This window comes from Drosophila willistoni, unplaced genomic scaffold, assembly GCF_018902025.1.
Source record: "Drosophila willistoni isolate 14030-0811.24 unplaced genomic scaffold, UCI_dwil_1.1 Seg169, whole genome shotgun sequence".
NCBI classification, from domain to species: domain Eukaryota; kingdom Metazoa; phylum Arthropoda; class Insecta; order Diptera; family Drosophilidae; genus Drosophila; species Drosophila willistoni.
The window spans coordinates 553808-579833 of record NW_025814128.1 but is presented as its reverse complement, the minus strand read 5'-3'; the positions used below and the strand labels follow the sequence as shown (position 1 = coordinate 579833).

Here is a 26026-nt window from a genome sequence, read left to right as displayed (position 1 = left end):
ATAAATAAAAATATTGGTATCGCTCGATCGATAAACGCATAATAGAGGGATAGCGATAAATGATCTATCGTTTTTCTTGAGGTGGCAACGCGCTTCATTTTTTTTTTTGCTAGGCTTCATTTTCATTTTTAATTCTGAGGCGAAAAGTGTGAAAAAAAAAGCTGTAGTCCAAATCTTTGGTTATAAATCATAGCAGGTATGTAGGTTAATTAGAATTTTTACCCCGCCGCCATCTGCATCTTACTCTATATCCTAGATTGGAAACCTTACTTTTTCTGGCCAATATTCGTGATAGCTTTCGTTTGGGAAGATTATTTTCTGGAAAACCGGCGAGTTTTCAAATACCCATTTCTGGTGCCGGAGCACGTGCATCCGAATTTTCGGTTGTCGTTGCCTTCTGGAATTGGCATTCGGACATAGAGAAGACACCGCCAACTAAACACCGGCAGTGCCACAACGATTCTAAGTTAAGGCTTACGGTGCGGCCAAAGTGTCTCATTTCCCGAAAGGTGTCCTAACCTTCGGTGAACCGGATTTTTGTATGGCAAGGTTTTAAAGGCAGTGGCCTACCTAACCTTCTGACGTTGCTGACCCAGACAAAGTTTGTCTTTAGCCAAATTCTGGATACTGCTTGCTGTTGCCCTTTTTAGCGCATTCCGTGTGACCACCTCGAAAGCTCCTACAAATTTTTTTTTGAAATTAACCTCGTTTGGAACGGAATCTTTAGCTCCCGATATCTTCATTTCTGATCTTATTTTTAAATTTTAATTCCTAATCAAGTTAAACAAAAAAAAAAAAGAAAGAGAATGTAAATAAGTCCAATATTGAATCAATTAAAAGTCTCGTTAAGGTTATATTAAAAATTTCAAGTCGAGAGTAACGTAAAATAGAGTAAATGTAAAAGCCAAGTGAGTGAACGGAGTTTAATGGTGGTCATAAAGCGCGAAGGAGAAATCATCATATAAACACCCTCCCACAGTGCATCGATGGAAGGCCTTTCAGCGAATAAACTATGGGGTAAGTGCCTAGTGTATTAAGTAGTATCCATTCGGCGACCTTCAAACAAGTTTTTGCGAACTATGGAGGATGGTAGTCAATTGATACTCTGACTTGATGATGTAATTTCTGTTTCAGCGTTTTGCGATCAACCAGATAGTTAAATTAAAAAAAAAAAAATTGATTTCCGTAAATAATGTTTGACTTGAAGAGCAATCAAAAGCAAAGAGTGAATTTGTGCGACTTGAAAATTTAACATAACTTTAAAGAATTTAAAACAAAAAAAAAAAAAAGATAAAAGAAAACTTGAAAAAGATGAATAATTACAAAAAAAAAAATGTTAACTGAATTCCTTTAATATTCCTTCTATATTTTTTTTTATTCTATAATCTTCTACAATAATTAATAATGTATAACTAGTAAGCTCTCTTTTATACTGCTAGTTTTAGTCCCTCTTATTCAATAGTTTAATTAACTTTGAGTTCCATCGTTTTGGCAACTCTGAAAGTTCAGAATCTCAAAATGTTGAGTCATACTCGCTCAGCTGTTTAAAATTAGTCTGTAAATATTTCTTTGAAATTTATTGTATACAACAAGAAATGCTTCTATCTGAAATTATAATGAATTTGAATATGATTGCTTAAGCTTTATAATTAATTTTCCTAGTGACATGGGTACATGAGTTGATATCTATCAGTTTTTTTTGGGAATCTTTACAAATGCCAATAAAGATTCATGGTTGGGAGGGTATAGAACTGATAAGGTCCATCTACATCTTGACCCCAGTAACCACTAGCTTGTGAACAAAAGAATACACCTTCATTTCTTTCGCCTTTTTATTAACATGAATTCCTTGCTGTTTTCGTAAGTATTTTCTGTCAGTCATTCTATTTTCATTTAAAGTTAGTTTCAGTAGAGATCCTAATAAAATTAAATTTTATAATTAAAGGTAGAGATTCAGCAAACAACCCCCCCACCCCGCAAGAGCTACGGAACCAGAGGATCTCGATCTGCTGCAATTCACCTACCGCCTTCTTTTTGGTTATCGATAGCTTTATCGTCGCTGTGATAGGAAAACCGATTATATAAAATTCATGGCGCGCAACGAGAAACCGAATAGGAAGGTTACAACAGTTCAAAAATACAAGTGAAAGTAGTGCGAAGTAAAAAAACAGTAAAAAAGACAATGAGTGATTTAAATAATACAAGCTACGCTCCGACATATGTATGTATGTATGTACATACATATGTACCTAAAAAACACGTAAAATAGAATACAAACAAATAATTTTATTTTAGTCAGTGACCTCAAATTATTGATCATTCTATATGAGTTCCGATTTCTTCGGGAAGAGTTATCGAATACTTTTTAATGAAACTGTAAAACAACGATAACACCAATTGTTTTACAACGTCTATCAGTAAACGTCAACAGTCCTAAAAATATATTAAAGTAAATATTTGTTTCTTGCAAATTCTATATTTGAACCAAGTGATTTATTTCCTATTCAATTAAATGTATATTTATTTGTTGTTATTCTAGTTTTTAAGTTAATATATGTACATACATACATATGTATTCATTCATATATATGTACTTATTCAAAATTTATTAACATATAAAATATATATATACATATGTATGTACATATGTATGTCAATACATATTTATGTACATATGTAACATTATAACATATAGATGTACGAATATACATTGTACAATGTACATTTTTGTTTTTCTTGTGCATGCACGTGATGTTCAACTCCCCAAAATGTACATGCATATGTATGTACATATGTATGTATGTATGTACATACATAAGTAAAGAAACATAATTACAGCTATGTATGTATCTTTGTATGTATAAGCATGAAAAAGGCAAAATGCCAATTGCATTTTTCGTTCTATTAATGAAAGTAAAAAACAATGAGTGTAAAAAATGCCACTGCGGAATCATACCTTCTACGTGTTATACTTATGTACATACATGTAGTTGCAGTAATTTCAAAAGAGTTTTTTTTAGAAATTTTTTAATAACACCCTCGGTAACTGTGCTATGCAACCAAATATTAATATAAATATCAAAGAAGCTAACTTCGGCAGTACCGAAGTTTATATACCCTTGCAGTCCTTGGCCATAATATTTTTAGATGCCTCAAACTCTTGTTCTCTATCATCAATTCATCAATGCACAGACAAAACTTTCCAAATATCATTTCCATTTCTTTTTCATCTTCTTCCCCATGCTGCATGCCGCGATTGGCACGCATACACATACAGTTTACGTAGCGTTGCGTCTGTATGTGTATGCGTGTGCTTAGCTGCTCTGTGTGTTTCAGTAGTAGAGCCGATTTATATTGGCTGTAACTTGTGTTATATATATCCGATCTGTTTGAAATTTCGGGATCTTAGGTTTTATATTCAAAACTATCATATTAGTAAATTTCATGAGGGTACTTCAATTTTTATGATGTTTCGTCTAGAGCTATGTACATATATGATATAGTGGTCCGATCCTGACAATGGCTATATCGACTAAGCTTCTCATGCTGATGAAGAATATGCAAGGGTATAAAAACCGTATGCAGTATTTTTTCTGATTTTTTATACCAAACACCCATAGGGTGAAATGGTATATTAAAGTAGCCAAAATGTATGTAACAGGCAGAAGGAAGCTTTTCAAACCCCATAAAGTATATATCCTCTTGATCAGCATCTACAGCCAAGTCCATCTAGCCTTCTCCGTCTGTCCGTCCGACCGCCTGTTCGTATGAACACGCAGATCTCGGAGACTCTGAAAACTACCGCCACCAAATTTGGTATATTGACTCGTGTAGTATGTAAGTGTTTTTCTTAAAGACTATTATAGCTAGATACACCATATATATGTATATATATTTGCTGAGTAAATGCGCACATTTTGTATGTGTACATATTTTGCCACGCCCCTTTCCGTCCCCGAAATTTGAAAAAACTTGTCCAATCAAATTTGGCACACTTGAATTTGATATGATTATCCACCAAAATACCAAATTTGATCCAAATCGGACAAAACAAGCCAACCGATAGAATAGGTAGTAAAACCCCAGATTCAAAAATTTGAATCTGATCGGATAAATAGAACACAAATTACAATCGATATAAATTGGTTCAAGCGCTGCCGCGCTGCTTGCTGCCTACTACGTCATTATCAAATCAACAGAGCACATGCATACACACGCAGACTCATCACTACATGAACTGTATGTTTTTGCGTGCCGTGCTTTGCTTAGGGAATGATGGAAGAATAAAAAATAATTGTAGTCATAATTTCAATGTTTTGTTTGTGTATTGATGAATTGAGTTAAGGGAAAGAAATTTTAAAATATTACTGCCAACGACGGCATGGGTATATAAACTTCGGCATAGCCGAAGTTAGCTTCTGTGATATTTTCATTTATTAATTCAAATTGAAATTTACTTCATAAGAATAATATACAGAGTTTTTGAGATTTGACTTACTCACTTTAAGAGCTCAGGCAGGTTTATATATTATATCGACAGAAATTCGTGTTTTTAGTAAATGAGGAGAAAATTGGAATAACAACCTCGTATACATAAAAAAGCAATATAGCAGGGGGAGGGATATTGGAATCTTATAGTATAACTAGTTAGGAAAAATTATAAATATGGAGACAAATGGAGTGTACCCATCTCATGAAGAAATAATTAGCTAGACGTATAGTTCGTTCTGTGACGGTGTCGATTTTAATTCTAATATGCAAATCAGTACATTTAAAATATTGTCCATAAAAATCGGAAAATAGTTGGGCTGTTGAAAACATCTCAAACAAAAAAAAACACCTTTTTTGCAGGGCAACGAAGTCTATCTATTTTTAATCCGATTTTTATGGACAATATCTCAATCGACGGGAAATTTATTTCACTATCTTTCGTAGTTTAAGTGCAGTTATACTTTAGTGTGAGTTAGTGGCGTAAAGTGACGCCAAGCAGAAAAACCAAAAATAAATACAAAATTGAATTTTTCAATTGGCTCCAAATTGGACTGAACCTTGGGGCCAAATTGACAATTTGTGGTCTTAGTTTTACTAGACCTAAAGCTTTTTCTTTGAGTCCAAAGGTGTACGATCTATTTTACAAATTTTGAAAATGTGTTTTCGTTTTTTGCCGTGTCCGAATTCTGGGGCTTTTTATCAAAACCCACTTTAAAAAGAACCCATTAGAGACATGCCCACGAAATTTAAAGAACATCATCTCAATAGAACTTCATCAAACACAGGGTCTAAAATGCAATTAGACGATGCAAGTGATGAGGATAAGGAGGATTTGCTTGATAAATCCAAGAGGAATAAGTTGTTTTAAAAAAATCAGCAAACATGTCGGCAATTGCCTGATCATTGTCATCTTTATTGTTTTCGAAAGACAAGTAAGACGGGTGCACCGATGTCTTACGTTTAACATTTACAAATTTATAAAATTGCTTAGGGTCGCGAGAAAACCTAAGCTTACATCGCTGAAGATAATCCTTATAGCAATGTGAATTCAGCACCATAAAATTTGATCGAGGCACTACATAAAGGGAAAAATCCGATGCTTTACTGGATTTTTAAATTCTTTTATAGCATGGTAGTATCTTAACCAAAAAAAAAAATCTGACGATTCGAAAATTCGCTTCTTAACAATGCAAAGGTAAAGTAGAGCAAAAATTGGATAAAGCGGTGTATAAAATATGTGCATGGATTTGTTATTGTAAAGTTCAACTATGTATGTACTTTCTGTGGTAGAAATTGAAAGCCTGTGCTTAAGATGGTCAGCACAATTACCAAAGAGAATTGATCGATTTGGGCTCTTTCAATTTTTAGCACCTTACCTGGGACTTGATCTCCGGTTTGGAATCAACATTACTTATCGCCTTGTTCGACATCGAGTCTTTCGTTGAATTAGACAAGACAAGACAATTAATTTCACGGCAGACGCGGTAGATTTGTTACCAATAATAATTAATAAATTACCAATTTACTAACAACAGTGACCGTTATTTATTTTATTAATTAATTATTAAGTATTAAGTATTAATGTATGTATAAAGGTTTAAATTATGAGTTTTAAAATTTTTCTTATTCTTCATAACGGGTGATTATTCTTCTGTTTGATTCCACAAATTAGTATAAATTCACCTATATAATCTTTTGAAAAATTTTGCTGACAGGTGAAAGTAGGTCGATACGAACTTGTTAAATTGGCTGGCTTGTTTTCTCTCCCACTGTCCATATTTTTTAACCCAGGGCATTTTCTAACCTTTAACTTGGAAAGGATTTTTTTTTCTTTATTTGTGTTTATTATCGTACTTTCCTTAACTTTTATTCTACTGTCTACAGCATCTTCTGTCGCTTAAATAAGCAAAAGAGGGTATGATTTAATTTCAAAGTTTGAACTAGTATTTCAGCCTCCTTTCCTCTCGTCGTCTGGGGCAAAACAATATGAATTGGTGACCAATGTTAGGATATCTATTCTCTTCTTCCTTATAACTTTTGCTGGATATCAAGAAAAACCCTTATCGAGGGATGAAAGGACGAAAATCCAAGACTTGTTTTGAAAATCAGATATCGCACTGGCAGTCAGAAAATTAAACCATTTAAAAAAATATATGATCGGCTGGGCGTCTATATCTCTGTGCTGTTATTTGGAAACGGTTTCAGGGGCAATTTAATTGTTTTCTTGGGAACGCTATCATTTCTTACATTTATTATTGCAGTATTCAATTTGGTTATTAAATGGAGTGTGTGTTTCCAACTTTTCGTTAAGTATGTCATAATCAATTCAACTGCCGCCGTGTACAGACGTGTTTTTAAATGCACTCCGCAAAATTCGAGTGTAAAAAAATAGACCGCGTTTGCAAAAATTTGTGTAGGGCTCTCAGTCACCTCAGAGACGCCTATTTACAATCATATTGCTATTAGATTGCTCTAATAGCAATAAATACTAAGTTGCAACAACAAAGTGGTAATTTTTACAAAAGCCATGTCCACCAATTCGGGCCCAAGCTCTCTCGATCCCCACCAGCAACAGCTACAAGAACTAATTGTACAACAACAACGTGAGCTTCGACTCTCGGTCAAACGCAACAACGCGTACTTTTCGGTGGTGTCGCCGACCCCACTGAATGCTAACGTAAGCAATAACACCGAAAGTGCCAGCCACTCAGCAATCAACAGCAACTTACCGTGGAGAGAGCAGTGTCCTTCTCCATCAATATCGATAACTGGGTCACCGATTGCACCGACCAGCACCGTCAGCTCGTTGACAGCAACTACTGCAACGTCTGCCGAGGTATTGACCTGCCTCAAGCCGTCAACGACAAGTCGCCCAGAGTCAGCCACAATAGTAAACCCAACGACTTCTGTCCAAACTGGAATGGACAGATATATTAAAATAACTAAGCGGAAGCTAAGCCCGCAAAAGAAAAAAAGTGGCAATACGCCGAAAATAACCAAACCAAATGAACGAGTAGCACCCCTTAGCGGGAATCGTTTTAAAATTCTTGCCGATCAGCAAGACGATCAAGCCGGCGCTGTAGATAAAGTTAAATCGGCTAGACCACCCCCTTTATACATCCGTGGAGCCAACTGCAGCGCCCTGATTTCGAAGCTAGTAGAAACAGTAGGGGCAAATAAATTTGTTGTAACCCCTCTCAATAGGGGTAACATTAAAGAAATTAAATGTCAAGCCCAAACTGAGGACAATTTCCGCATCATCGAAAAGTACCTCCGTAATGCTAACATCAACTTCTATAGCTACCAACTAAAAAGCTTTAAAGGGCTCCAGGTTGTGTTAAAGGGGATTGAGCCATCGGTCCCAACTCAAAAAATAGCAGACGCGTTGGTCGAAAAAGGGTTTGCGGTCAAGTCCGTTGTCAACATCATCAACAGGAACAAAGGCGCACAGCCGCTCTTTAAAATCGAGCTCCAACCAGATGCAAAGCGGTCGAAGCCAAATGAAGTGCACCCGATCTACAACCTACAGCTTCTATTGCACAGAAGAATCACCGTAGAGGAGCCCCATAAGAGACGCCAACCACCGCAGTGTAAAAACTGCCAGGAATACAACCACACCTCTAACAATTGCAATCTTAGGTCAGTGTGTGCGAACATCATAAAGCTTATCGAGAATAAATAATGGCTTCTCTACGTCAATGTCTTTGGAATGCTAACGGCATCTCCAAGCTCAAAAATGAACTGCAACTATTCCTAGACTCAAGTGAAATCGACTTTTTGCTGATTTCGGAAACACATTTAACATCAAAAAATAATTTTCAAATACCAAAATATACCTTCTACGCAACAAACCATCCAGACGGAAAAGCTCATGGCGGGACTGGTATCCTAACAAAAACCGTATAAAACACTCGTTCCTCAACAGATTTGAAACACAGCACCTACAAGCAACTGCTATAACCGTCCAAACCAGCTGCGGCAACACTACATTGGTTGCCCTGTACTGCCCACCACGGTTCTCAATCTCTGAAAAGGAATTTACCGATTTCTTTAACACACTCGGAGATCGCTTCATTGTAGCAGGGGACTATAACGCCAAACATACGCACTGGGGATCTCGCCTGGTAAATCCTAAAGGAAAGCAGTTGTACAACACAATAGTCAACCCTCTCAATAAGATGGATTGCGTCTCACCGGGTAGGCCTACTTATTGGCCCACAGATCCACAGAAAGTGCCTGACTTGATTGATTTCGCAGTAACCAAGAGGATTCCACGTAATCGGATCACTGCGGAAACACTGCTAGATTTAACTTCCGATCACTCTCCAGTGCTATTCACATTATTAACAAGACCTCAAGTACTTGATCGCCCATATAGGCTTACAAACAACAAAACAAATTGGCTTAAATTTAAAATGTACATGAGTGCCCACATTGACTGTTCGCCGAAACTGGATGCTGCAGAGGACATTGATATGTGCGTCTCTGCACTTGAGTCGATGATGGGAGCTGCAGCAAGAGTATCTACTTCACATGCCTCTTCTTACACCAAACCTGTTGACAGGCCTACGAACCGGCGGATAGAACAGTTAGTAACGGAAAAACGACGTCTAAGAAGAGAATGGCAGATTACTCGCTCACCAGCAGCAAAACTTCGCCCAAGGCATGCTAATCGCAACCTCTCCAAGGCGTTAAGACAAGAGAAAAGCTGGGTTCAAAGGAAATACATAGAAAAGCTCAGTCCAACCAGCACTAAACATCCTCTGTGGAAAGCCCACCCAACTTTAAGCGCTCCTACAGAGACAATTTCACCGATAAGGAGTCCAACCGGTGGATGGGCCCGCAGTGACGAAGAGAGGGCATCCGTATTTGCCACACATCTTAAAATGGTTTTCCAACCAAATCCAACATCAAACTCATCTGTACTTCCCCCTTCGAGCCCATTAACGGATAGTGAGTACTCGGAACTCCAATCGGACGAGATCACTGCAGTTATTAAAAACCACATAAAACCGAAAAAAGCCCCTGGCCATGACCTAATCACACCGAAAATGATCCTAGAACTCCCTATCATCGCCATACAATATATCTGCAAACTGTTCAACGCTATAATAAAAATTGGCTACTTCCCAAGAACATGGAAAAAGTCCACTATCATCATGATTCCTAAAGTGGGAAAGGACAAAACCCAGCCATCATCCTATAGGCCAATTAGTTTGCTGCCATGTCTTTCAAAGCTTTTTGAAAAGGTCCTGCAGATCCGACTAAACTCATTTCTGGCATCGGAGAACGCAATCTCTTCACACCAGTTCGGCTTCCGCGAAAAACATGGTACAATTGAACAAGTCAATCGCATAACATCCGAAATACGAACAGCATTCGAACTAAAAGAATACTGTGCGGCTGTCTTTCTTGACGTCGCCCAGGCTTTCGATAGAGTTTGGCTGGAGGGTCTGATGTTCAAAATCCGGCAAAAACTGCCACAGTACACCCACAAACTCATGGAATCTTACCTTTACAATATGAAATTCGCTGTAAGATGTAATGGCTCCGTCTCGGCTGATTTTGAAATCAAAGCTGGTGTACCGCAAGGCAGTGTACTTGGCCCATTGCTCTACCTGCTGTACACTGCAGACTTACCAACGAGTTTAGGACTTACAACGTCCACTTTTGCCGATGACACGGCAATCCTCAGCAGATCCAAATGCCCAATACAAGACTCTGCAAAATTAGAGGAACACCTCAAGGTGGTAGAGCAATGGCTAGCAACCTGGCGTATCCGGGTCAACGAGCAGAAATGCAAACATGTTACATTTACGCTTAACAGAAAAAACTGTCCAGCTCTGATGCTAAACAACGTACCAGTTCCTCAAGCAGTGTATGTCACTTACCTTGGCATCCACCTAGACAGAAGACTAACTTGGCGCAAGCACATCGAAGCAAAAAAGGCACAGCTTAAACTGAAAGCGAGCAGCCTACATTGGATCATCAATGCTCGGTCCCCTCTACGTCTGGAGTATAAAGTCCTCCTATACAACTCCGTACTGAAACCCATCTGGACTTACGAAGCCGTAATATGGGGAAATGCAAGTACCAGCAATGTCGATATTATACAAAGAGCGCAGTCGAAGATTTTAAGATCAATCACGGGGCCCCGTGGTATATACGAAACGACAACATTCAAAATGATCTAAATATACCTAGCGTAACATCTGAAATAGGTAGTCAACAACTAAAGTATTCTGCGAAACTAGATGCACACCCAATTGTTCTTGCTAATTCCCATACGCGAACTAATAATAGAACTCGTCTTAAAAGAAATGACAGACCAACCCAATAACAAGTGATCCACTAGGATGAATGAATCGTTTATACTTGTTAGACTTTGAATATCACTTTTAAAATTTTCTTTGGTACTGCGACATGAATGGCTGCCTGGAACTGGGTAGCAGTGTATCTCCGCTGCATATTCTGTCGTTCCTTTAGCAATTATAGCCAGAAATATTTGCTGATATGGTAATATTTTATCATGTTTCGGAAACTAGACATATATCGGTCTTCTCCATAAAGATGGAGAAAGTGCATTAATTCAGTTTTAGAAGCTACTACAATTAATAATGTATTTATACAAATTTAAGCAAATTTAATTTAAAACGTAAAAGTAACGACAAATTGATCTAATTTTGACATACAATTTCTAAGCGTATTTATTAGTTCTATAGTCTAAACATTAAGAACATTTGAAATAAACCCGCTCCCCTCCTCAGTGAATTATTTCCCCGATAACCGAATTTGGTCACACTAAAAGGGTATAGTACACTAAGGCGGGGTACGGGCACACACTCTCAAAATATAGGCAATAAGACCACATGTGCATTTAAAAAAAAAACAGAAATAAAATCCGAAAATAAAAAGACAATCCCAAGGGATTAATTAATGAAAATAATAGAGAGTTTACAAATCAGGTGTGGAGTTTGCCCTAAAGAAAGTATTTTTATGAAATACACCGAGATCATTAAATTAAACAAAACCGCATTGTTTGAGTTGCTAGCGACCAAGGAAGTACCTTGCGATAGAGAAGCGTCAATTTACCAATTGCGAGCATTCGTAAAAGCAGTCATGGCACAGAATCAGTCTGGAGAGAGTGATGTACCCGAAGAACAGGCAGTCAGCCTAGCAGTGTCTGCAAATGTGCATGCCGGACAACTTGTGGATGTTGGTCCGGAGCCTCTTATTGAGCAGCGCGAAACATTGAGCAGTCAAGTACACCGGATCAAGTGGGTGCTAACCAGTTGCCGACGATGTCTCGTGAGATCTCTGTAGGGCCAAGCGCACAAGCGAGCGAAACCGACGAATCGGCTTCGATGGTGGAGCTAAAAACACGTGTTATGGAGCTGGAGGAGGACTTAAGTATACATGACATATGAAAAGACGACAACCTGGAACGAGCTAAACGATGCCCTTGTGAAGGTATATGGCCTTCAAATGACAAACTACGAGATTGCTAACCAGATGAGGAAGCGCCCGATTGGCAAAGTTTAGTCACTCTTGCAGTATTTCATCATTATGCAAAATATGGCTCAGCAGGGCAATTTTGAAGACACCGATGTGTTAAAATATATTGTACTATTGTACTTCTCTGAAGGAATTGCGAGAGATGACAGTTCAGCCACCAGCAAGAAACTACGTTTCTCAAGCTCGTCCAACTTCAGACCGTGCGGAGGCCATTACGCTTGCTGCAAAGGAGAAGGTCACTTAATGTGTGACTGTCCACGCGCGAAGAGACCAAAAGGAAGTTGCTATCGGTGCTTCAAAAGTGGGTCATCAATACCGGAATTGTCCAATGCGAACCCAAAATGCCGCCATGAGCGCTAGTGAAGACCCGGACACCATTGATGATAAGTCATTTATTCAATTAGTAAGCTTAATAATATCTTGAAAATGGGGATACACTGATGTTAATAATATTTTAGCGCTATGCGATTGCGGAAGCCCAGTAAGTTTCGCCAGTAGAGCATTTGGATTGCGACAAGTTAGTTAAAAGTTATTTTCATGGGCTGTGAGCGGTGGCTCTATTTTGACTTTTGGAACAGCATAATACCATTGGTAATAACCGATCTAAATAACAATTGTAATAACCCTAATGTGAATGCTGCATCCCCGTTTCGAGAATGGCTTACAGAGTTGCAAACCGTTTGTGCAACGCTGTCAGACACCAGGAATACTACTGTTGGCACTGTTCATCTCCAGATGAAGAGTTGAAGTAACCATACATACAAACAGGCAATTGTAGGCTTTTTCCTTCCTAGGGTTTCGTCCCTTGTGAACCTTTAGCAAAATAGGTCCAGCATAATCGCATCCAGTATGCTCAAATGAAAAGGCTTGTCGATGGTGTGATGGCGCTGTCTAAAACAGTTTATTAACTTATGTGTGATACGTCGTAATAGGATTTCGTGCGCCAATGATCCAATATTTCTTGCGAATTATTACAAAACATTGCTGAAACTCCTGGATGAAGATTGACTTGATGCTCATGGTTCAGCAGCAATTCCACAAGGCGATGGTGTTTCGGCAAAACTACTCGATGCTTGGCATCTGCAGGGAGTTGCGACCTTTTCAAACGTCCACCCACACGTATAATTCCATCTTCGTCAACGAAGGGAGAAAGTTTGCTTATTGTTGATCGTCGCTCCAAAGACTGCTTCCTCAAAAGCAGTTGTCTACCGTCATTGAATTGATTTTGTGCCTGTCGTAGGCAAAACTTCCTTGCTCTGGTAATTTCATCGAACTTTAGAGGTCCTGAATATTTAGACTTGCTTGATTTGATTCGATGAACGAAGCGGAATACATATGCGACCACTTGAACCATTCTGATCCAAGATGATGTCCTTCCGAGTAGTACCTCAAATGGGGAATCCTCAATATCCTTGGAAATGGTTGTCAAGATTTTGGTTTTGAGCTCAAGTTCTGCTGCTGGCTTGAGAATTGAGCAGCAAGTTGGTGGTCTATTCATTGTCTCTGAGTATAGTGTACAGTCGTGCAGCCAAGATGGTCCCTTCCACCATAGATCAAAGTTAATTAAGTCACTCGCTAGCATACCTCGTGATGCACAATCCGCAGGATTCTCTTTAGTGCTGACATGTCTCCAAGCGCTACGTGGTATGGTCTCTAGTATTTCTGCTGTTCGGTTGGCAACAAATGTTTTAAGTTTACAGGCTTGATGCGAAAGCCATGACAAAACGATTGTAGAATCGGTCCATGCGTGTATTTTAACATCTTTCTGGCGAAGACCAGACTTTACTGCTTGGAATAAACGAGCTAATAGTAGAGCTCCGCAAAGTTCCAATCGTGGCAACGACTTCTGCTTTAATGGTGACACTCTTGTTTTAGCTGCAATGAGTGCCACTCCGATGCTTCCATCTAGGTGTGTCACACGGTTATAAATGACAGCAGAGTAAGCCTTTAACGAAGCATCTGAAAATCCATGCAGTTCGATGTCATCGTGTTGATTGTCCACAAATCGTGGTATCTTCAGGTTTTTTAACGTCCTTTCTGAATGTTTGCCATAAGTGCGCTAGCTTTGTTGGCAGTTCTGAGTCCCAATCCAAATTAAGCAGCCATAATTATTCAAGCAGAATTTTAAACTGGACCACCACTGGCGCCAAAATACCGAGTGGGTCAAAGATGCGTGCCGTGTCAGACAGCACTTGTCGTTTCGTACAACTCATATGTTCCGATAGTGAAACTTTATATGTTAGGACATCTTCTCCAGGACGCCAATGCAGCTCAAGCACCTTTGCTGCAATCCTTGAACAATCAATTTGATTGCCTTTGTTGCTTTATTAGAGCTAAGCAAATTATGCCCGTGACATTATGAGTACCAGCTCTTCCTTTATGTCGAGCAGTTGTTCGTTCATGTCTCTTGTCAGTACGTCATCGACGTACTAGCCGCCCTTGGAAACTCGTATTCATTATCAGCTGCCAGTTATTCCAGCACTCTAACTGCCAGAAACGGTGGATATGCCGTGCCATAGGTGAGTGTGGTCAATTTGAAATTCTTCAATGGTTCCTCAAGGTCTTCTCTCCAAAGGATTCATTGAATATCTTGATGTTCAGGCGCTACTAAAATCTGTCTAAACATTTTAACGTATCCTTCTAGAAATGTATCCGCAAATTTTGGATTTTGTTCCTTAAACGGAAAATCGACTATGTATCTTCCATTCGAGTTTCGGGTGTGCTTACATAGGAAGTGCGTCTTGGAGCCACCAAGATCCAAATAGAGGAAATCTGCATCGCTGATAAAATCATTGATGCCTGGGCTAAGACTGCGTTGAAAAAGAAGCTATTAGAAGCGGAGCTCAAGCTGGAGGAGATAATAAATACGTGCACAGTTGAAGAGCAAGTGAATCAGCAGTCAGAGGCAATGGTGATTCCGTCGGATGTCGATATTGTGAAGAAAATTGCCGTCCAAACAAAAAGAAATGACAGGACGAATGATGTGTGTGGCCGGTGTGGAGCAGCAGACCATGATGAACGCAGAATGGCATGCCCGGCAAGAAACTCAAAATGTAATAAATGTTCCCGGTTCGGACCTTATGCTCGGATGTGTAAGACCACATTGAAGAGACGTTTTTGAACACCATATGATAATCAACACAAGCGACCACGAACCTCAGCGACAACAGTTGGTCGAACTGTTTTAAAAGAGAAGAAACCGTATCATGTCTAGTTGGGGGATCCCAGCTGCAAATGATAATTGACTCCGGATCACGGTAGAACCTGAAAAGCCGTGGCGATTGGCTGCAACTGAATAGTGTACATGCGACAGTGTTCAATGTTCGTACCAACTCGTCTACCCAGTTTCGAGTCATGCTTCGGATGACGTGCTGAGGGTGACTAACGTTTTTGAAGCTCCGATAAGAATTCAGGAAAGACTAGATGGTAGACAATCGTTACTAGGACGGGACACAGCCGTACAACTCAACGTCCTAAAATTTGGTTTAGGCGTAAATAGAATGGATTCGTGCGCACATTGTCCGAAATGGAAAGCTTCACCTGTGAGATTGGCCTTAGACCACAATATGAGACCAGTGCAGCAGCCAATGCGGAGATTTCCATCTGCGTTAGAAGAACAAATTGCAGAAAGGATATGCCAGGCTGTGCAGCAGTCCATGGACCGAGTTCATGGATTTCACCAGTTGTAATTGCGTATAAAGAAAGCGAATATGTCTGGATATGCGAAGGGCGAATTTGGCCATGTCGAGGGAAAACTACCCACTGCCAACATTCGACATGTTCATGACCGAACTACGAGAGGCGAGATGTTTTTCCAGACTGGATTTGAAAAATGCTCGATGAGTCAAGTCGGCAGATTACCACATTTATTACACACAAGGGACTATTTCGATATAAAAGACTGCTTTTTCTGAGTTAACTCGGCTCCAGAAATTTTCCAGAGGCGGCTGGAGGTTGTTAGCAGGCTGCCCCAATGCTCTGAACTATATTGCCGATGTTATCGTCTTCGGCAAAAACGAAGAAGAACACGACAAGGCGCTAACTGCGGTTCTAAAAGTCTTTGATACCCACAACGTTGTTTTGAATAAGCATAAATGTGTGTACAAAAAACAAAACTCAAGTTTCTTGGCCATATTCTATCGGACCATGGTATCGAAGCGGATCCGGAGAAAGTTAAAGTGATCACAGACTTCCGTGCTCCGAAAACTAAGGAGGAGACAAGGAGTTTCATGGGCCTCGTAACATACCTGGGGAAATTTATACCCGATCTCGACTCCACTGAAAAGATTAATAAAGGCGAATACCAAATTTGATTGGACCAACAAAGAACAGCAAGCCTTCGATACTTCAATACTTCGATACTTCGAAAGAAGTCGTCGAGGTGACATGGCTGTCATACTTCAATAAAAATCTCCGTCAACAGAAAAGGGAATATAGTCCAAGTGCAAGGAGGTGGGCAAACGCTAATCAGAGATGTGAGTCTTTTAAAAAAAATTCCAGTTACAGGTACCCATGAAGCTGCAACGACGACCGATAGTTTTCAGGGCACGAGCACATCCAGAGAAACGTCACAAGCTCCGGAAAATGAAGCTTGCGCTCAGAACGAGGGATTGAAGCTGAAGCTGAAAAACATTGGAGGGATGTGGAGACCCGGGCCGGCGATCAACACACAGAAAGCTCAGCGGTACAAGCCACGGAATGAGCTTTCGCGTACGAGCTTTGGAATCTTTTCTTCATTCCTTTTCACTTTGATTCTTGGTGGCAAGCGCAGCAGAAAACATATCAAACAACACTTGAATAAAGTAATAATTAATTTGTTAAAATCGAAATAACTTGACATTTCTAATTGCTAGAATACGGGGTTGATACATGTATAATCATTGCCCAGCAAAATTTCGATTGAAGCGTTAGTTCTAAAGTCAGGGTCACCCATTCGGTATCCTGTAAATACCGACTGTTGGCTAACGGCTGCGCCCTTGCGGAGCCCCAAACTGCTCGCTTTATATGATGCGGCCTTCGGATGATTTCCACCGAGGCGGCTTCGAGGCACTTGCGATTGGCAAGAAATGAGATGACCAGGTTGACTTCAATCCAGTTGCTTTATTTTCTTAACCTAAAACTATAGTACAATTGTCGGCGGGCACAGAAGGTGCAACCGCATCGACCGAGATTAATTTCAAGAGTATAATTTCCATAGAAGAAATAAGAAAGAAAAGAATTGAAGTAACGGATCTCCAAGTTTGTCACTTCAAAGTAACTTGCGCTGTTCTTGGTCTCTCTCTCTCTCTCTCTTCGTTCGTTTTCTCTTTTTAGCAAAGAGAGTCTGGCTTCAGTTGGAGCCCAAACACCGACAGTGATGAAGCATCAATATTTTCACGTGCCAATGGTGAGGTGAGCTTTCTTAAAACGTGCACATTAATATCGATGTAATGACTCGACAAACAAGACATCATCTGAAGAGAGCAGAAACCTCTGATTATTCCCGCCTTGACGTTTGAGATGCCCGATGCAACTCGAAATAGCGAACTTGCAAGATCCAACGTCAGTACGCACCGTTCCGAAATGAAAGACAAGTCTGAGGCGCAATCCAGTAAAGTGGGAATTTTGCACGTGTACCAATGCAGTTGGTAGAGTACTTCTTCGTTGGACATTTGGCTTACTGGGTCTGGTAACATTCATCATTGCTACCGCTGATGTCGCTGGTGCTTCCTCAGAAGCCTGGCCTGAGTTACCTTGGTGCTGCTCTGCGCTCTTATTCTGTGTAGAATAGCCTTCAGAATGCAGCATAGAATGATGGCGGCGCTTGCAATACTTGCAAGAAGACTTCGAGCTACAAGCGCTTACTCCATGTCCAGTCCTCAAATAATTAAAACACATATGTTTTTCCTTCGCAAAGGCCTAACGTTGCTTGACAGTCAAGCTCTGGAATTGAGGACAAGCCGACAGTATGTGCTCAGTACTATGACATTTCATACAATTACCTGTAATGGCAAGCGTGATGCGTGCTTGCCTTTTTCCTTTTTCATCCCTCGGTTTGCTCACTACATGATCGACAACTTGACTGAGCTCAAGGCGATCGCATCGTGAGTCCAAAAACTTAACCAACTCTTCAATATCCTGGCTTTTGTCCATCCATTCACGTTGGGTAGCCCCATCAAACTTGTTGCCCGAATGAGTATTGCTGCTCTCCTATGACGCTTGACTTCAGGTGATGAAACTTCTGTATATTCGTCAGTGTTGTCTTTCCATGAATGGTACTTTCAAACAGGTCCTTGAAAGCATGCCATTTCCTATAATCTCCACCAAAAGGCTTGATGTGGATTTTATGGTATAGTGTACAAAAGAAATGCTAGGAAAAGACAGTGTTTGTATGCACCGACTCGCATGCAGGGGGAATTAATAAGAAGGTGTCACGAAAAACTAGGTCATTTAGGCGTTGAGCAATGTGTAAACAATTTGAAAGAAAGGTACTGGTTCCCATTAATGAATTCATTCAAAGGTCGAGGCGTTTATAAAGGATTGTCTGCCGTGTATCCTACATAGTGTTCCCAGAACTATACATTATAGAACCTTGCATAGTATTCCGAAAAGTCCGATTCCATTTGATACTATCCATGTTGACCACTTAGGTCCCTTACCGAGTGTTACATCAAAAAGAAAGCACCTTTTGGTAGTGATTGACGCATTTACAAAGTTTGTCAAATTGTATTCCGTAAATTCCACTAGTACCAAAAAGTTACCGTCGCGTTAGAAAAATATTTTGATTCTTATAGCCGACCAAAAAGAGTTATATTCGACAGAGGTACGTCTTTTACGTCGTATGAGTTTGCTGAATTTGTAGAAAACCGAAATATTGACCACATTAAAGTAGCGACTGTTGCCCCTCAAGCCAATGGGCAGGTCGAGCGTGTGAACGTGATTGACGCATTTACCAAGTTTGTGAAATTGTATTCCGTAAATTCCACTAGTAACAAAGAAGTTACTGACGCGAGCTTTCTTAACAGTTGTCTTTTAACATTTACTTAAATAAAATAATATTTTTGTCTTTCTTTTTAATTGTATAAAGCTATTTATTTCATTTTAGTTCTTCACTTGTTCACATTTTTCCAAAGAGTGAGCTCAAACGCTTTCTGATAGTCGAGATAGAACTTTTGAGCTTTTATTTCTAGATCGAGCTAGTTAAATGTAGATGAAGAGCGAGAGAGAGAACTTCGACTACATAACTCGCGTTAGAAAAATATTTTGATTATTATAGCCGACCAAGAAGAGTTATATCCGACAGAGGTACGTGTTTTACATCGTTTGAGTTTACTGAATTTGTAGAAAAACGAAACATTAACCACATTAAAATAGGGACTGCTGCCCCTCAAGCCAATGGGCAGGCCGAGCGTATAAACCGTGTGTTGACCCCAATGTTGGTTGGTATAAATTAGGTAATCGTGTGGAGTTCGCTACTAATAACTCAGTGCAAATTAACCGAGTATCTTGACGAGAAATTTAGTTCAGAAAACTCCTGTAACCTTGAGGCCACTAGGCAAGAGGCAAGTGCGAAAATTCAATTATCGCAGGAGCGCAATAAAAAGCGGTACGCCTTAAGGCATAAGGCTGCACTATCCTATAGAGTCAATGATTTTGTTGCTATTCGCAATGTTGATGTCACTCCCGGGTCGTGCAAAAAGTTAGCTCCTAAGTACCGTTGTCCTTATAAGATAAATCGAGTTCTTCCAAATGACGTTTGGAGTGTTATTATGTTTTAGGAATGTAGTAGGACAGTGTAAAAGTGGCGCCTGTCCATTTGTATTTAAGCCGGATTTGATGCTACTTATGACTCTTCCTCCCTTTTTTATTTTTACTGTTTCTTGTCGGGACACTCCTGGACGGTGGCTTAATGAGATCCAAGCCAGTTTGGATGTTGAGGTCATCTTGTATTCTGCAGTCTTATGATTTCCAGCACAATTCAGACAGTATGCCTTAACGCCGCACTGGCTGGAACCGCGCCCGAACATTTGACAGTTGTAGCATTGCGTGATGGTGTTGCTCTTTCGCCTTTGATACTCCTATTTAACACGAAAATTACCAATGACGGAGTGATTTTTTTTTTTAAATCATTAACAGTAATAGATTTGTTGACAAAAGACTAAAGAACATAAGTGAATTATTACTTTGTCCTTTTCTGCGAACGATTCTAACATCTATGCATTGCAAATCCTTATCAATAAGCTGGGTTTTTATAACCACAGACTGTTTCGTGCCCAGACCTATAAGCATAGTTTTGTATGGTTTCCTTTTTTTTAAAGCTTGAGAAAAGTATTGAGAAACCTCCCCAAAAAGTATTACAAGTTCTATGAAGGTCATTAGAATTTGTATAAAACAGTTTTATTACTATAGAAATTTTTCCAATGGAAAAAAAAATTATTTTTTAACCACAATTGTTTCCATTATCTTCGATAACACTTTTCAGTATTGCTTAATCGGGGGGCAATAGCCACCTACGTCAGGGTTCGAATTCGAGAACAACAGAATTGTAGATTTAGTAGGTCTCCACTGAGCCACCGACTATGAGTATTACTTTATTTTCAGGGTATTACAAATGTTGTACACTCGTTTCCTCGAAAATTGCCATCTCTAATAGTAACTCACCCAAGCAAAGAGAGCAAATTGGGAATAGACCCGTTACTTCCATCCACGAAGACTTCTCTATCACTTTAATGAAGCGAAACTCAGAAGACGTTTTGTTACTAGCAAAATAAATATATAGTTTACAAGGTCACATGGTGATTACATAACCAATACTTGTGCTAAACCAATATCTTTAAACCAAGCGTACTTAAAGAAGAACAAAATGGAAGCAGTTCTAAAGGTGATATTTGCAATAAATTTTTTTGAAATGCCTCTTTTTGCTCTAATGGTGATGGAATCACATCATCAAACGCGATCGATTTGTTTTTACATCTACGGATAAAACCGAACACATAATAAAACATGCTTATTAATTTTGCATGTGACGAATAGGACTCGATGATCTCAACTAGGGGGTTCTCGTCAACCCTAAGGGTCAGCATGAGAGCTGGTTAATAGGCCACTCACATTGAGATTTACTAAGAAATTCTGGACTTTTAACCAAATCGAGTCAACTAATTCGTCAACATCACAACCTCGTAACGCATGACAACATAACGCCAAACTACGTTCTCTTACCACTGTTGAATTTCAGCCACCCTGTTCGAAACGAACGTAGCCAGTGCTGATGGCTGTATTTCATAATCCGACCAAAGGAATTTACGCTTAATTGGTACCTTTATGATATTATTGATTCGGTAACAGATCTGCGAGAAGATGAGCGGCATACAGCTCAAGTCTAGGCAATGTTTATGTCTTGAGGGGCGCTACTTTAGATTTCGAGCAATGAAGTGCTGACAGTTTTGACTCGAAAGATGTGGAATTAAGAAACATGTATTTAGAGTTTATGGAAGAATATCGACAAACACCGCCGTTTAGCCACTTCAAATCAAAGCCCAAGTGCATTATCAGCATTATATGTTTTTCGTTGAACTCTTGTCAATTCAGCATAAGACTTTATTCTGATAGTTCAAATCGACTGTCCTCTTCTGAACTAATCCCACATCAGAAGAGTATCGCCCGGATACAACCCATCCGAAGATAGTCTTTTGAAGCGTTAGAAGTCCTGAACCTTGTTTTATTTGACCGATTGATAAAAGGTTGTAAAAGGAATCTGATCCAATGAGCATATCTATTTCTTGCGGCTTATAAATGTTTGTTTATTCTTCACAGTATTCCGAATTCCAAGGATACCTCACTCAGTGTGTTAGAATTTCTTGACTTGTATATTGGATTCAGCGATCCCAATCAAGTCGATTGGACACTCTTCTTTAGGTAACTGCAATCATTGGGCCATATCTCCGGTTATCAAATTGGTCATAGAACAACTAGACATAGAACTCATAGTACACCAACGATTTCAGTAGCAAGAATCACGTTTTTCGGAGCCGTCACATGCATAGCATGTGTGGTGGAAGATTGGTTGTCTTGTGAAGGTGGTGGTAACGCTCGACCACTGTTGACTAGTATATGTGCAGCAACTTATGATGCGAATTGTGGCATACACGACACTTTTTTGCGTTGCAGGGCGGATTTCGCAAAATCAAATCGCTGTTTCACTGACAATGCTGAATGCCAAGACGATCTAGCCATGTCCGACCGTCCGTCCGTATGATTTTTGGTATTTAGATTCGTGTAGAATGTACAGTTAAGTTTTTTTTACATTTTTGACACACCCCCTTCCGCCCACGTAAATGAAAAAAACAGATTTTCTCGAAAACTAGCAAAGGTAAGGTGGTAAAATTTTTAAATAGTCAATGTCTGCGCGTCTATTAGGCTAGCTTACATACCAAATTTAATGTCGGTAGCATAGTTTTTAAGAAAATCTGTTTTTTGTAAATTCCGGACGCGGTAGGGGGCGTGGCAAAAATTTGAAACAAACTCGATAACTGTACATACTACACGAGACTGCATACCAAATTTGGTGGGTCTAGCTCTTATAGTCTCCGAGATCTAGGTGTTCATACGGACGGGCGGACGGACGGACGGACAGACGGACATGGCTAGATCGACTCGGTTGTTGATCCTGATCAAGAATATATATACTTTGTGGGGTCGGATGCTTCCTTCTGCCTGTTACATACATTTTGGCGACTTTAATATACCATTTCACCATATGGGTGTATGGTATAATTACGTTACATTAATTCATTAAATTTGATCTTATTCTTATTGTTGCAAGATGGCATTTACTGAGTTAGCTTCAATCGATTGCGTAAATAGATAAATCTTGATGATGGTAGCGGCTTCGTTAACATCAGCCAACTGCTCATTTGTGGAAATATACTTGAGAAATATTACTTTATTTTAAAATTTTTTTTTTTAATAGACGTAGTCTCACAACGCTCAGAACGAACAAGTAGCCCATATGACACCAGACATCCAGACACCATATGACATCAAGACTTGCCGTTTTTTTTTCTCTTCATGTAGTTTGAATTCCCAACTACTTTTAGCGTTGGAGATATGGTCTAGTATATATATATATTTTTTTTGTTTTAATAATACAGACGTAGGCGTACAACGTTCAGTACGAACAAGTGGCCCATATGACACCAGGCCCGGGCCTGTTACGAATGACCCTAAGTAAAGTTAATGTTACAACCTCTACACACTCCGACCTAAGGGCATAGGCGTATTACATATATAAACATACATTAAATTAAAGAAATAGAAAATATTAAATGTAATAAGATAATAGGTTACATATAAAAAGAAAACAGGATAGGTTAAAATAAAGATTATTACAACTAATTACGAGCGAGGAAGGACAAGATCGCAGTTTTTATACCCGGAAGCGAAGCTTCGGAACCGATAACGTGCCAAAGTCTGTTGTAGTCACTACATAGTATACGAAAAGGTTCATGCAGAGCAAAGTTAGTTGTGCAAGTGGGAAGTATAAGCGGTGTGTAATTGCGGGTTCTTCTAGATGGAACAAAAATGTTAATTTGGGTCAACAGCTCGGAAGAGTCAATCTCACCATTCAAAAGTTTCTAACGAAAAGTTACACCAAGCATAGTTCTACGATTAGTTAAAGAAGGAAGGTTAATTAACTGAAGTCGACTAGAATAAGATGGAAGTTGTACAGTTGGATCCCAGCGAAAGTCACGAAAGGCAAAGAGTAAAATCTGTTTTTGCACAGCTTCTAATTTGTTTTGATAAAACTCATATTGAGGAGGCCAAACACAAGACCCATACTCCAATATGGGGCAGACAAAAGAAGTAAAAACTATTTTGCTAGTATATGGATCTTTGAACTCCTTCGACCAGCGCTTTATAAAGCCAAGAACACTCTTAGTCCTACTAACAGTAGTCGATATATGTTGATTAAAACTAAGTTTGTGGTCTATTAAGATCCCCAAATCTTTTAAAACCAAAGAAGTATTATTAATTCTTTCTAACGGGAAATTATTAAAAAAGGAAATCGAACCCTCTGCCTCCTATTACTTAGATATTGTGAAATCAAAGCAAACAATTCCAATTCAACTGCCGCCGTGTGCAGACGTGTTTTTTAATGCACTCCGCAAAAATTGAGTGTAAAAAAAAAAAAAAAAAGTCTGCGTTTGCAAAAAGTTGTGTAGGGCTCTCAGTCGCCTCAGAGACGCCTATTTACAATCATATTGCTATTAGATTGCTCTAATAGCAATAAATACTAAGTTGCAACAACAAAGTGCGTAATTTTTACAAAAGCCATGTCCACCAATTCGGGCCCAAGCTCTCTCGATCCCCACCAGCAACAGCTACAAGAACTAATTGTACAACAACAACGTGAGCTTCGACTCTCGGTCAAACGCAACAACGCGTACTTTTCGGTGGTGTCGCCGACCCCACCGAATGCTAACGTAAGCAATAACACCGAAAGTGCCAGCCACTCAGCAATTAACAGCAACTTACCGTGGAGAGAGCAGTGTGCTTCTCCATCAATATCGATAACTGGGTCACCGATTGCACCAACCAGCACCGTCAGCTCGTTGACAGCAACCAGCACCGTCAGCTCGTTGACAGCAACCAGCACCGTCAGCTCGTTGACAGCAACTACTGCAACGTCTGCCGAAGTATTGACCTGCCTCAAGCCGTCAACGACAAGTCGCCCAGAGTCAGCCACAATAGTAAACCCAACGACTTCTGTCCAAACTGGAATGGACAGATATATTAAAATAACTAAGCGGAAGCTAAGCCCGCAAAAGAAAAAAAGTGGCAATACGCCGAAAATAACCAAACCAAATGAACGAGTAGCACCCCTTAGCGGGAATCGTTTTAAAATTCTTGCCGATCAGCAAGACGATCAAGCCGGCGCTGTAGATAAAGTTAAATCGGCTAGACCACCCCCTTTATACATCCGTGGAGCCAACTGCAACGCCCTGATTTCGAAGCTAGTAGAAACAGTAGGGGCAAATAAATTTGTTGTAACCCCTCTCAATAGGGGTAACATTAAAGAAATTAAATGTCAAGCCCAAACTGAGGACAATTTCCGCATCATCGAAAAGTACCTCCGTAATGCTAACATCAACTTCTATAGCTACCAACTAAAAAGCTTTAAAGGGCTCCAGGTTGTGTTAAAGGGGATTGAGCCATCGGTCCCAACTCAAAAAATAGCAGACGCGTTGGTCGAAAAAGGGTTTGCGGTCAAGTCCGTTGTCAACATCATCAACAGGAACAAAGTCGCACAGCCGCTCTTTAAAATCGAGCTCCAACCAGATGCAAAGCGGTCGAAGCCAAATGAAGTGCACCCGATCTACAACCTACAGCTTCTATTGCACAGAAGAATCACCGTAGAGGAGCCCCATAAGAGACGCCAACCACCGCAGTGTAAAAACTGCCAGGAATACAACCACACCTCTAACAATTGCAATCTTAGGTCAGTGTGTGTTGGCTGCGGCGAACATCATGAAGATGGAATTTGCACCAAGGACAGAAACAACGTCGCACTAAGACTATGCAGCAACTGTGGAGGGAACCACACGGCCAACTACAAAGGATGTCCTGTCTTTAAGGATCTTAAATCACACCTAAACGGGCGCAAACCCCCAGCTGGACCAAAAATCATCTTCAACGCCTCCAAAACTACACCGGAGGTCTTCTTCGCCAAGGCTGCTAGATCATCCAACATGACTGCTACAACCAGTCCTAGTGTATCCTTCGCTAGTGTGCTCCGAACTGGACAGACGGAGCCCGCGAAAGAGACCCCGTCACTCCGCCATCTACAGAATCCGCAACCTAGCGCACCAGAGCTTGGCCAGCAAACTCCAAGTGGTCTAGAGGCCCTATTGATCTCACTCAATCAAAACATGACCACTTTTATGACGTTCATGCAAAACTGTATGCACGAACTGATGCGGAATCAAAACCTGCTTATCCAGAAGCTTATCGAGAATAAATAATGGCTTCCCTACGTCTATGT

The 26026-nt window shown here is 39.8% G+C and overlaps 1 protein-coding gene across 1 annotated transcript in view; it reads left to right on the top strand.

Moving 5' to 3' along the window:
• The first annotated feature begins 2402 nt into the window (after nt 1-2402).
• Nucleotides 2403-26026, top strand: part of LOC26529579 (clavesin-2) — a 61444-nt gene continuing 37820 nt past the window's right edge. The window contains exon 1 of the mRNA XM_023178169.2: nt 2403-2449. The gene's annotated coding sequence lies outside the window, so the exon portion shown is untranslated. The remainder of the gene's footprint in view (nt 2450-26026) is intronic.